This window comes from Neolamprologus multifasciatus, chromosome 3 (assembly GCF_963576455.1).
Source record: "Neolamprologus multifasciatus chromosome 3, fNeoMul1.2, whole genome shotgun sequence".
Lineage (NCBI taxonomy): Eukaryota > Metazoa > Chordata > Actinopteri > Cichliformes > Cichlidae > Neolamprologus > Neolamprologus multifasciatus.
The window spans coordinates 35,645,587-35,660,030 of NC_140441.1; the positions used below are offsets into that span (position 1 = coordinate 35,645,587).

A 14,444-nucleotide genomic window follows, 5' to 3' on the forward strand; every position below is an offset into this window, starting at 1 on the left:
GCTGTAATACTCATTCGTACAGCAACATTACCAGCAAACTGAAATTGGAAAAAAAGATGTAAGCAAAAAAACCACAAAGATGTAGGTTTCAAAACTTAGTTAATAATAGAAAAAAAATTATTCGCACATTTACGGTTTCAATTCACCTTTTTTTCAGTTTCATTTTTCCCCTTTCGATACAACATTTTCGTGTTAATTATTTTCAGTTTCATTTTAAGGTGGCATCATTTTAACCCCACACACACACAGAGGGTCCATAACACTCACATTTCCAGAGTGTAACAACCAACCACCTGTGTGAAATCTGAAATACCCATGGTGTTGATTCTATAATATATATTTAGCTAAAATCTACACATTTATTTGGGGGGAAAATTGTTATCTGGCTGTGGTTCTAAAGATCTGTGATCGTTAAGTGTTCACTGACACCTGATTTATGCATACACAGTTATTGTGGTTCATTTCATTATGTCTTGGATTTGTCTGAATGTTGTGCTCCTTTATCAGCCTTTGCTTCCTGCATGTACAGCTTATGTGATTATTGACCAGGAGGGTTTGCAATTTCATCAAAACATGAGTTGTTTGTTGTTTTGATTATGACTTGGCTGACTATGGCTGCTTACACATTGCAGAGTCAGACTATTACATTAATACGCCATTAGTGTTTGTATGTTGAGCCTGGATAGTTCAGTCGCTAGAGCATCAGACCCTTAATCTAAGGGTCCGGGGTTCAAGTCCCTGTTTGGGCGTCATTCTTTACAGAATTTCGCAGAGGAACCCAACCGAGAGATTAATATAGTTTTATCTTTTCTTATCTTGTGTAATGTGGGGGGAAATTCTTATAGTGACAAATATTTGACATGATTGCCAAGTTGTCAAAGCACTGTGTCAGGTCTTTGAAAACTGCAACGCCCTTGCAGCTTCCCGCTGGACTAAACATGCCTTGTTGTTTCTTTCAAATCTGTCTAAACACATGCATGTTGTAATAATGATGATTTATTGTTTGCAAGATGGTTTGTTCCACAATGGATTGTGTTGCTGCACGGACGTTTTAGAGTGTCACACAAGCATGGATTGTTAGGCTGTATGTTTCTGTTGTACATGGCAGAGGACCAATCTGAGTCGCATGACTTGTTAATAAAACTTATTACCCCGTTGGGTAGGAAATAGATATTCTGGAGTCTGTCGTGAATGAGACCAGAATATAACATGGTGGCAGCGGTGGGATTCGAACCCACGCCCCCGAAGAAACTGGAGATCATAGCTAGACTACACTCAACACACCTAGGTGTAGAAGGTTGTCTGAGGAGAGCCAGAGAGTGTGTGTATTGGCCAGGCATGAACAAACAAATTAAGACTTATGTGACTAAGTGTGACATCTGCAGGTCAGTTGACTACAGACAGCAGAAAGAGACCTTGGTCCCACATGAGATCCTGACTAGACCATGGGCTAAGGATATGCTCAGACATGTTTATGTTTGACAACAAGGACTACCTTATCACAGTGGACTACTATTCAAACTCCTGGGAAATTGACTATCTCCCGGACACCAAGTCCACCCAAGTGATTAGAAAGTTGAAGGCTCACTTTGCCAGACAGGGCATCCCGGACATTGTTGTTTCAAATAATGGACCACAGTATACGTCCGGTGACTTTCTGAGATTTAGTCGACTGTGGGATTTCCAGCACAAAACATCTTCACCAGGTTACCCTCAGAGTAATGGGAAGGCTGATTCAGCAGTGAAGACAGCAAAGAGGCTGCTGCTAAAGGCAAAAATGGCGGGGCAGGACCCATATCTTGTGATTCTGGACCATCGCCACACACCATCACAAGGCCTGGAGACCAGCCCAGCTCAGAGGCTGCTCAGCAGGAGGACACAGACGCTTTTGCCAACCAGGACGAGCCTGCTAAGGCCAAAAGTCATTCCAGCCCTGCGGGAGTTGGAGATGAAACAGAAGCGCCAAAAATTGTGCTATGACCGATCAGCACGAGACATGGACTCTTTGAAGCTAGGGGACAGTGTCAGAGTTCAGCCTTTTGACCGCCATTCCACTTGGAGCAGGGGAGTGGTGATTGGGACTGTTGACACGAGGTCCTATGAGGTTCAGTTGGACTCTGGAAGTGTCCTGAGGAGGAATCGGAGGCACCTGAGACTTGCAGGCGTGATGGATCAAGAAAATGCCATGACAGACACTGGGGCACTGAGCAGCTCAGTGACAGCTCCTTCAGAAACTCGTGGGCAGCAGATCAAGACTGACGAGGTAGCAGGGGGTGTCAGGACAAGGTCAGGCTGCAAAGTGGTTCCACCACTTCGGTACAAGGACTATGTTACATAATGATGATTTATTGTTTATTGTTTGAGGGGAAGAGTTGTGTATTCTGTGATGTTCCCTACAGCTTGCAGAAATGTACATGTTTGAATAGTGGAATGCTTTTGTATTCTTTGAGTGTTTCATATTGTTTTCTCCCTCAGTAAGAAGAAGGACAAATCAAAACAAAAAAGGACTTCTGTTTTTTCCAAAAACAAAAAAAAGAGAAGGGATGTAATAATGTGAATTATTGTTTGCAAGATGGTTTGTTCCACAATGGATTGTGTTGCTGCACGGACGTTTTAGAGTGTCACACAAGTAAGGATTGTTAGGCTGTATGTTGCTGTTGTACATGGCAGAGGACCAATTTGAGTCGCATGACTTGTTAATAAAACTTACTACCCCGTTGGGTAGGAAATAGATATTCTGGAGTCTGTCGTGAATGAGACCAGAATATAGCACATGTTGTGTTAGTTGATGAATTAAAATGGAAAATGGTGCTTTTGCCACTGAAGTCTGAATATGTGCCACTGGCAATGCAGTACTAGTTGACTTCTGTTTGCTTTCCCCCCAGCATGCTATGATTTGCAGTTGTTGATTTTCTGGTGGAGGTGTATCCAAAATTATTTGCAACTGGTTTACAGGACTGGTGAAGGACTCTTGTTTCTGGTCACCAGGGAGAGTCAGTATCACAAAGGCTGTGAAGGATGGAGCTGCTCTAGATCAGAGGTGTCAAACTTAATTGTACAGGGGGCCAAAACTCAAAGCACACTTTAGGTTGAGGGCCAAACAGGGTAAGCATTTATTGAACACACTAAAACAATGTTTTTTGAACATAAATATGAATAAAAACAGACAGGAATATTGTTTCAGAATAAATACACTTAGAATAAAGAATAACTTCTAATAACCGTCATAAGTTTTCAAACATGTCTTTTCCTATCTGTTGTGTGGTGTTAGTTCAGCAGGCATTACACACACACGCAGGTAGGAACAGAGGATTACCGGAGATAACTCCTTTCTTTATTTTTATTTTTCTTCTTCAAAAACCACAACCAGAACAACATACTCACTAGCGCCCTCTAGCGCTTCTGGTAAATGCATCTACAGAACAAATGCAATAGTATGTGTGGACACAACATCTCCCCCTTTGAACAAGGATTTCTTATGTGAACCTGACTTCATCATTCTGATGTATGTCACCTAATACATGTTTTACATATTTCACATTACTCAGTAACATTCACTTTCCCATGACAAAGTCTTGGGTCCAGCAAGGTGGGTTCCTCATCCTGGTGGGCCTAAGCCTACTATCAGGCTCAGAGTTAGATGCTAGATCAGTTCCTGGTTTATGACAGTCCATTGTTGTGTCAGAATCAGTACCTGTGTTCAGCTCTGACAGAGCCAATAAGTGTGAGGCGTTCCAGGTCCGTCCATCATCCAGCAAATAAGTGTTTGGTCCTTTCCTTGTCATGACAGTCCTTGGTTTGGAAAACTTTAACTCGCCTTTCTTTACCTTCCACGGCTTCCTAACCCGTACCTTGTCACCAGGCTGAAAGTTGGATGGTTTGGCGTGTCTGCGAGCATCAGTGTATTCTTTCATTTTCATTTGCTTATTCTTAACTCTTTCGCACATGGTAAGCCTCTCTGTCTGAGGAACAGGCATATCCATTACGTGTAACTTTGTTCTCATTCGTCGTCCATGGAGCAGTTCTGAAGGGGAAACTCCAGTTGTTGAATGAGGGGTTGCTCTGTAGTCCATCAGGTAAGTTCTCAGGAATGATTTCCAGGGTTGTCCTTGAATCGAGGCAGTCTGTAGGCAGTCTTTAACGCACCTAGTGAATCTCTCAACTTCCCCATTAGCTCTTGGGTAATACACTGAAGATCTCAGGTGTTGGATTCCCCTGCTTTTAAGGAAGTCAGCAAACTCAGCAGAGAGAAATTGAGAGCCATTGTCACTTATTAATGTCTTTGGATTCCCTTCACGAGAGAAAACTACAGAAAGGAACTGAATGATAGTAGCTGCATCAGCTCGGGAAGCAAAAGCTACTTCAGGCCACTTACTAAAGTAGTCTACCAATGTGATGGCAAATCTACAGTCAGAAGAGGCTATTTCAAAAGGGCCTATGATGTCCACAGACACCTTTTCCCAAGCAGCAGCTGGTAAAGGAATGGGTTGGAGTGGAGCATCATGGGTGACAGTGGACTTATCATTCTGTCTGCACGTTGCACAGTTCTTTATCAGTGTCTCTATGTGACAATCCATTTTGGGCCACCAGTACAATTCCCTCAGGCGTTGTTTGGTACGTACAATGCCTTGGTGAGTTTCATGAGCTATATGAGTGAGTTTTTTCTGCAACGACTCAGGCACTAGCAATCGATGTGTACCTCTGACGATGCACTCGTTCAAGACCGCGAGTTCATGGCGGATTGGGAAGCACAGCTGTAAGTTAGGTTCCAGTGACGTCTTCCTTGCAGGCCAGCCTTTCTGTATCTGCACACGGAGCTTTGTGAACACTGGACAGGCTTTGCACTCTGACTGGAAAGCATCCTCAGACACAGCACTAAGATCAGTGAGGATGGCTGCAACTGACTCCACATCCTCTGCACATGCCATGTCTGTCTCGGAAAGTGGGAGCCTAGAAAGACAATCAGCAACATGGTTCAATGACCCAGTTCTATATTCCACTTCATAGTCAAACTCCAACAGGCGAGCTGACCATCTGGCTATGCGTAGACCAGCTCTGTTATTGCCCTTAGTAGTCGGCAGTGTTGTAAGTGCTTGGTGATCTGTTCGTAGGAGGAATTTTCTGCCCCAGAGCCATGTGCGCCATTTTTCAGCAGCCCAGACACAAGCTAGGGCTTCCTTCTCAACGATTGAGTATTTCCTCTCTGCATCAGACAAGCTGCGAGATGCAAATGTAACAGTCTGTTCTGCATCATTACTGTCAAGTTGAGTCAAAACAGCGCCTACACCGTAGTCTGAGGCATCTGTCGAGACTATGGTTGGCTTACTGGGGTCGAACATCACCAGGGCAGGGCTGTGCACGATTAACCGCTTGACTTGGTCAAATGCTGCTTGAGCTGCTTCGTTCCAGTGGAATGAACAGTCCTTACGCAGAAGAGCTCTCATAGGTTCAACAACAGTCGCGTAATTTGGCACAAACTTGCTGTACCATGCACTCAAGCCAAGAAATGAGTGCAGGGTTGCAGGATCAGTATGGGGCGGAGCATGTAGGATAGCAGTGACATGAGAGTCATCTGGCAGCAGACCTTCTGGACCGATCTTTTGACCCAAAAAGCTCAGAGTAGTTTGACGTAGTTGACATTTGTCAACATTGAGTTTCAGTCCTGCATTGTTGATTCTATGTAACACAGCACGCAGGTTGGCCTCATGTTCGGCTTCTGAAGTTCCGTATATGATGACATCATCAAGATAGCATTGCACCCCTTTCTGGCCACGTAGGATTTCTGTCATCATCTTTTGGAACACTGCAGGTGCTGAACTCAACCTGTAGGGGACTCTGCAGTATTGGTACAGTCCTTCATGTGTAATGAAAGCAGTGAGCCCTCTACTCTCTTCATGTAGTTTCAACTGATGGTAGGCGGATTTAAGATCCAGGGTGGAGAACATGACAGCCCCACGCAGCTCAGACAGTATGTCCTCTATCAGTGGCAAGGGATGACTGTCAACGATCACCGCTTTGTTAGGCTCTCTCAAATCAACGCACATGCGCATGCCACCAGTCTTCCTTCTAGTGACTACAATCGGGGAGACCCATTCAGATGCATCGATTTTCTCTATGATGCCATGTTCCTCAAGGTTCTTGAGTTCTGCGGAAACAGCATCACGGACTGACAGGGGTAAGCGCCGAAGTTTCTGCTGTATTGGCATGACCTCAGGTCGCACCTTCACTTTATGTACAAAGTCCTTTGCACATCCGAATGCAACTGGAGACTCACATTCCTGTTTACATTGAGTGGGCAGAGCAGAGGTTTGCTGAAGTGTAGCACAGACCTTGGGACTGTCAAGAACTAATTGTCCCCCTTTTATGTGTAGCTGGAGGGCAGTCACCAAGTCCATTCCCAGTATGGGTGTTCCTGTTCTCACAATATAGAGATCTGTGGAGGCAATCTTGCCATTGTAAGTAATGTCAGCTCTAAGACACCCTAACACATCCAGTTTCTCTTTTGAATATGTAATAAGCTGAACAGCTGGATTACTTAACTTAACTGAGCCAAAATTTGTGCTGTAAACATGTTCAGGCAGTATGGAAACACCAGACCCTGTGTCTACTAGTAGCTTAACAGTACATGCCTGTGCAGTATTTGGTACAGTGACAGTAACAGTGCACATCAGTTTAGCCAGATCACCACTGACACAATTGTCAACAGTTAAAACACACATTTCAGGCACAGTCACTTCATTAACAGGCTTATGAGAAGATTTACACACTCTCGAAAAATGTCAGATTTTTCCACACGTATTACATTTGCAGTCTTTGGCGGGGCAGGTTTTATCATTGGCTTTTTGATCAGCTGAACCACAACGGTAGCACGTCGGAGCTGTATCCGTTTTTTTAGCTGCTTTGTATTTTGGCTTGCGCATCTTCTTTTGTACTTGAACAGCGGCAACAGGCTTTGTTTCACCAACAGCAATGGCCTTTGCATCAGCTATTGCAGCCTCTGTACGCCTAGCAATTTCCAAAGCTCGATCGAGCGTCAAATCCTCCTCCATTAGCAGTCTTTCACGTATACGAGCATTATTTGTCTTCTCTACAAGTTGATCTCGCAACATTTCATTCTCCATAGCCCCGAACTTACATTGTTTCACGAGCTCACGCAGTGCTGCAACGTAGTGATCTGTAGACTCACCAACAGCTTGGGCTCGTTGCCTGAAACGGTATCTCTCGGCGACAACATTGACTTTAGGATGAAAGTACGTTTCCAAAGCCTTTACGGATCCCTCGTAATCATCCGTAGCGAGTGGTAAGGCGCTGTAGATTCGTTGTACCTCCGTTCCCAAGCAGTGAATGAGCAGGGCCCTCTTCCTCTCCGTAGCAAAGTCATTACCCCCGATCGCCAGCAAGTAGTTATCGAACAACTTTTTCCACGCAGCAAATGGAATTTTCGGTTCGCCCGGACAATCCAGGAACACAGCCGGGGGTTGCAAAGAGAGCAGAGCCATAACTTAATCACCGCTACTCTCGTTGCCACTTGTTGTGTGGTGTTAGTTCAGCAGGCATTACACACACACGCAGGTAGGAACAGAGGATTACCGGAGATAACTCCTTTTCTTTTTCTTCTTCAAAAACCACAACCAGAACAACATACTCACTAGCGCCCTCTAGTGCTTCTGATAAATGCATCTAAGAACAAATGCAATAGTATGTGTGGACACAACACTATCGTTGTACCGTGCATCGATTAACGTCCAATATTTCCTCTGAAACGGGCATATTGGAGTTCACTTCACGGATGAAGATGGCCAGCTGTGTAAAGCCATCATGTCTGTACTTTTATCCACAGCAAGAGAGTATGCTATAAAGTATTTGCTTCTTTCACACATCTCTGTTCTTAAATCAGTGGTCATCTCACAAACCCGATCAGCAACCGTATTTCTACTCAAGCTCACATTTGCCAATATCTGCATTTTGTCTGGACACAAGACGTCGCGCACCTTCATCATGCAGCTCTTCAGAAACTCTCCCTCAGTAAACGGCCCGGCTGATTTGACTATCTCCTCTGCTTCCACAACAGCTTCACTTTGTGATTTTGCTCTGGTGAAAAAACATCTGCTGAAATGTCAGATTCTTCTGTAGCTCTTCTACTTTCTGTATGAGAACTGTGAATACATGGAAGGAGGTAACACAGACGATCGGGTAAAGACTGAAAGAAGGCACACAGACTAAATACACACAAAGGAGATTAGGGAAAGTGGAAACACATGAGGAAACAGCTGACACAAATTAGCATAATGACACCGCAGGGGAAGTGAAACTAAAACACGCACACACACGGCAAGCTTGTCAACATAGGAAACACGGACGAGATGATTCTACAAGAGTGACTTAAACACAAGCACACTGAAAGTAAAAGACAAAACGTATAATACTGTGAACAAGAACAGACACAAGGGAGGAAAGAGAAAAATATATATTGATTACAGAAATAATACAGAATGGCCTCCTCATGATTTAAGGCAATTTTACATTTCTACAGCAGATGTTTTTTACATTGTCTTATTGTATAACAGTTATTACATAATAAACAGAAATCACCATGTCTAACAAGTCTCGATCAAAGCAGTGAGAATAAGACGAGACTTTGTTAAGTGGGGTTTTTGTAAAGCAGGTTTAATGACAGAGAAGATTTTGAGCTTAAAGTTCAGTCACTTTAAAAATAATGACGGGAACTTTGCTGCTTCACACTCAGTTTCTACTTGATATCTTTTGATTGTCTGAGCACTAAAGTTGCTGAGATTCAAGTGAACATCTCATGATGTGTTTTCAGTGCTCTAGTCTGACAGTAAAAGTATATTTCAAACACATGAAGTCAATCACTTATGTAACAGATTCATCCACTAGTCCTAACAGCATCATTTAAAACATTTCAATCGAAAATGTTTTAAAAACAGAGACTATTATCTTCAACACAGACCAGAATGTAGGAGGGATATGCACTATAAGCCCAACCCAGTGTGAGGGTCCATGTTTCCACAGTGAGTAAATAAATACAGTACTATATGCTGCTCAACTAATAGAAACTGAATTTAGTTTAAAATACACTTAATGACAAAAGATACTTGACTGTTGATTTGGTTTAGCATTAATAATCTTGGAGGTTAGACGACCTCTGGAAGATGGACTAGCTTTAGATGAAAACCGTTTTCGTGTCTCTCCTCTTCTGCTTCTTTTTAACAGCGGACGTCCTTCAGGATCTCTCTCCACCCAACCAACATGGAGTCTACTGCCTTTAGCAGATGCTGCTCTGCACTTAGTTTCCTTTGACTTTGAAAAAAGGAGAGGGACGAGAATTAGGAGGGTCTTGACTGATAACCGAGAAAAGCTTAGAGTAAACTTTACCGAGAGTTGGAGAGCTTACTTGGTACTGTTTGATGCCAAAACCTCCAGACGGAAAACAAACCAGTCGAAACAAAATCCTAGGGAGGAAACAAAACTCCTTATAGTCACCAAAAATAATCCAAGGGCTCCAGCAGGCAGGGGCAGAATTTCAGACGCTCCAAAAACACCAATACTCCGACACTAGTCCTCTGTCAGGTAGCTCCTAAAGAACACTTCTGAGGAAAGCATCTGATGAGTAACAGGTGTGCCAGGTTCAGTGACTCACTGCCCCGCCTACCTATACAAAAAGGGAGGCACCAAAAAACACATACAAACAAAAACACCACATAACCAGAACCAAACTCCTAACACGTATAAGGCAGAGGGACAACTACGCTTTGTTAATCAAAAGTACTACCAATACGGCAATCGGGCAAGCCGACTGCTGGCATTTCAGATGCGTAAAGAGCAATCAAGTAGAGTTGTTCATAAAATTAAATGTCCAAACTCCGGAAAAATTGTGTGCCAACCTAAGGAAGTTGCGAAAGCATTTTCTTTGTATTATCAGCAATTGTATAAAGAAGAAAATGTCCCAAATAAATTTGAAAAGATTGAACAATTTCTTAACCCGATTAATCTTAGTAAACTGTCTCAGGAAGAGGCTGAACTAATAACAAATCCAATCACCATTGTTGAAATAAAAAACAGTATTGGAAAACTGAAAAACAACAAGTCCCCCGGAGTGGATGGCCTGCCTGGGGAGTATTACAAATTTTTTGAAAAAGAGCTAACACCATTGTTATGCAAAGTTTATAATTATGCATTATTTAAAAATGATCCCCCCCAGTCATGGTCTGAAGCTATTATTAGTGTCATCCATAAAGAAAGCAAGGACCCGACTTTATGCATGTCTTATCGCCCTATGAGCCTGCTTTGTGTTGATTTAAAGATTCTTACAGCCATTATTGCAAATAGAACTCAAAAACATATAAGGAAACTAGTGAAACCTGACAAAACAGGTTTTATTTCCCATAGGCAAGGTTCAGATAATGTTAGAAGGGTCCTCAATCTTCAGATTATGGCACAGGAAAGGGATACCTCTTCAATGTTCTTGAGCCTGTATGCGGAAAAGGCCTTTGACCGGGTACATTGGGACTTCCTGCAACAGACTCTCAGGCATATGGGCTTTAATGAGACTTTTATCTCATGGGTCCAAACACTATATAAAAACCCCAGGTCTCGGGTAAGGGTTAATGGTCACTGCTCTGACTTCTCTCTAGGCCGTGGCACTAGACAGGGTGAAGTGTTATCGCCGTCCTTATTTGCTCTTAGTATTGAACCGTTAGCTGAACTGGTCAGATTCAACCCTCTCATAAAAGGAATTAGAGATGAAACCAATACACAACATAAGCTGTCACTTTTCGCAGATGATATTTTGCTATTTTTAGAGAATCCGGTCACCTCTGTCCCAGCCCTTCTGAGCAACCTTAAAGATTATGGTACAGTGTCAGGTTATAAAATAAATACAAATAAATCTGAGGCGTTAATGATTGCTGGCAACTGGCCCACACAGCTAGATCATCTTGTATCTTTTAGACACTCCAGACAGGGCTTCAGATACTTGGGGGTAATTATTACTCCTAAAACCAATCAGCTACTTGCACTCAATTATGATCGGTTGTTCAAGGAGATTAGGGGGGACTTGGACAGATGGAACTTACTCCCACTCACTTTTATGGGGAGGATTGAATGTATAAGGATGAATATTCTTCCACGCCTATTATTCCTATTTCAGCACCTACCCATTTTGATCCCTCAGTCTGCATTCAAATTATTAGAACGCATTACATCTAAATTTATCTGGCAGAATAAACGACCAAGGGTCAGACTCAAAGTGTTAATGTCTGAAAAGGAAAAAGGGGGCCTCAAGTTGCCTAACTTCAGAATGTACTATTGGGCAGCTCAATTAAAATCAATGGCTGTCTGGATTATTCGTGATTCAGAAATGCAGTGGGTATCTATGGAAGAGCATTCATTACCAGGTATCTCCCTTCGGAGTCTCCCATTTCTCAACCCACAATCACGGAAAAAGATTAAAATAACTAACCCATGGGTCAAGCACACCTTAAAGATTTGGAACCAAGTGTTAAAAATGTTAAAAGGGAATTTGACCATGTCTCGAGCGATTCCCATAAATGGAAATGTTGAGTTCCTTCCATCGTTGTCAGATCGGAGTTTTGAGAGGTGGGCGGAGAAAAGATTGATTACAGTCAATCAGCTGTTTGAAAAGAATGCTCTTAAAAGTTTTGCCCAGCTAAGGGCTAAATACACTTTATCCCCAGGGGACCATTATAGATACTTACAGTTAAGGGACTACATTACAAAGCATAAAGACTGGGACAATACTAGAAGAGAACCAATCGGGTTGGAAAACCATTTTATAAAACTGCTTGAAAAGTCATTTACATTGAAAAACCAAGTGTCTTTGATCTACCAGAAACTGCTGATTGACATGTCTGATAATACCTATCATATAAAACAACAATGGGAAATGGAACTCAATATAATGTTGGATGATGTCACATGGGAGCGTGTCTGTTGTGGCTGCCATAGAGGGGTGGGTAGTCAAATGTGGAAGGAATTTGACTGGAAGGTTAAATTAAGATTTTTTAGAACTCCACTGAAAACCTTTCTATCCAAAAGTAGTGTCAGTGATGAATGTTGGAGAGAGTGTGGGTCTGTGGGGGACCAGACGCATATTTTTTGGGACTGTGTTTACATACAACAGTACTGGATGGATGTCAAGAACATTATACAAAACATATTGTCAGTTAACCTCTCAATGGATCCTCTGATCTTTTTGTTGGATATCTTTCCTGATGGTTTCTCCTATGAACAGCACTTTCTCCTGCATCTCCTCCTCATGACTGCAAGAAAAATGATAACAATTCAATGGCTCAAGCCAGAAACACCCACAGTGGCTTCTGAAAACTAGACACGTCTATACGATGGAACGGATAACAGCTCAACTACAACTAAAAGTGCCAACCTTTGAGAAAAAATGGAGACTAATTATAAAATATCTTGAAAGGACACTCAAGCCTTAACATTGTTACATCTGTGCTTAGGTATTGGTATGTATGTATGTATATGTATATGTGTATATATGTTTTTTCTTTTAAATTAAGTTTTTGAATAACCCCCACCATTATATGCAGCAGATTAAGTCTCAGGTCATGTTGTTGATGTGAATTGCCTTGGTTTTTTTGGCAATAAAAGTTAAAAAAAAAGTAAAAAAAACAAAAACAAAACAAAACAAAAAAAAGATATTCACTTTTTCTTGAGCCACGAGCATGTTTGCAAGAAAAATGTCATCTTCTGCTCTCCCTTTGTCTCACTGAGCAGCCATTTCAACTCTACTACATTAGGAAGATAAACAAAAAGACCAAACAATAGATGTGGGGCTGGCAAAGGCACTTGTTTACATCACAGCACAGAAACAGCTTTAGTGAAGGTTACAAATGATCTTCTTATGGCCTCTGACAGTGGACTCATCTCTGTGCTTGTCCTTCTTGACCTTAGTGCAGCATTCGATACTGTTGACCATAATATTCTATTAGAGCGATTAGAACATGCTGTAGGTATTACAGGTATTGCACTGCAGTGGTTTGTATCATATCTATCTAATAGACTCCAATTTGTGCATGTAAATGGAGAGTCCTCTTCACACACTGAGGTTAATTATGGAGTTCCACAGGGTTCAGTGCTAGGACCAATTCTGTTTACACTATACATGCTTCCCCTAGGCAGCATCATTAGAAGACATAGCATACATTTTCACTGCTATGCAGATGACACCCAGCTCTATCTGTCCATGAAGCCAGATAACACACACCAATTAGTTAAACTGCAGGAATGTCTTAAAGACATAAAGACTTGGATGGCCACTAACTTTCTGCTTCTCAACTCAGATAAAACTGAGGTCATTGTACTCGGCGCTGAAAAGCTTAGAAATATGGTATCTAACCAGATTCTTACTCTGGATGGCATTACCTTGGCCTCCAGTAACACTGTGAGGAACCTTGGAGTCATTTTTGACCAAGATATGTCCTTCAACGCACATATTAAACAAATATGTAAGACTGCGTTCTTCCATTTGCGCAACATCTCTAAAATTAGAAATATCCTGTCTCAGAGTGACGCTGAAAAACTAGTTCATGCATTTATTACTTCCAGGCTGGACTACTGCAATTCATTATTATCAGGATGTCCAAAAAACTCACTGAAAAGCCTTCAGTTAATCCAAAATGCTGCAGCAAGAGTACTGACAGGGACTAGAAAGAGAGAGCATATTTCTCCTGTTTTGGCTTCCCTTCCTTGGCTTCCTGTCAAATCCAGAACTGAATTCAAAATCCTGCTCCTCACATACAAGGTCTTAAATAATCAGGCCCCATCTTATCTTAATGACCTCTTAGTACCATATCACCCTATTAGAGCACTTCGCTCTCGCTCTGCAGGCCTACTTGTTGTTCCTAGAGTATTTAAAAGTAGAATGGGAGGGAGAGCCTTCAGTTTTCAGGCCCCTCTTCTGTGGAACCAGCTTCCAGTTGGGATTCGGGAGACAGACACTATCTCTACTTTTAAGATTAGGCTTAAAACTTTCCTTTTTGCTAAAGCATATAGTTAGGGCTGGACCAGGTGACCCTGAATCCTCCCTTAGTTATGCTGCAATAGATGTAGGCTGCCGGGGGATTCCCATGATGCATTGAGTTTTTCCTTTCCAGTCACCTTTCTCACTCACTATGTATTAACAGACCTCTCTGTATTGAATCGTATCTGTTATTAATCTCTGTCTCTCTTCCACAGCATGTCTTTATCCTGTCTTCCTTCTCTCACCCCAACCGGTCGCAGCAGATGGCCGCCCCTCCCTGAGCCTGGTTCTGCCGGAGGTTTCTTCCTGTTAAAAGGGAGTTTTTCCTTCCCACTGTCGCCAAAGTGCTTGCTCATAGGGGGTCATATGATTGTTGGGCTTTTCTCTGTATCTATGAAGCGCCTTGAGGCGACATTTG

At 42.4% G+C, this 14,444-nt stretch overlaps 1 non-coding gene across 1 annotated transcript; it reads left to right on the plus strand.

Moving 5' to 3' along the window:
* The first annotated feature begins 676 nt into the window (after positions 1-676).
* On the plus strand, positions 677-749 carry trnak-cuu (transfer RNA lysine (anticodon CUU)). The gene has a single exon. It is a non-coding gene; the product is annotated as a tRNA-Lys (tRNA).
* The last annotated feature ends 13,695 nt before the right edge of the window (positions 750-14,444 follow it).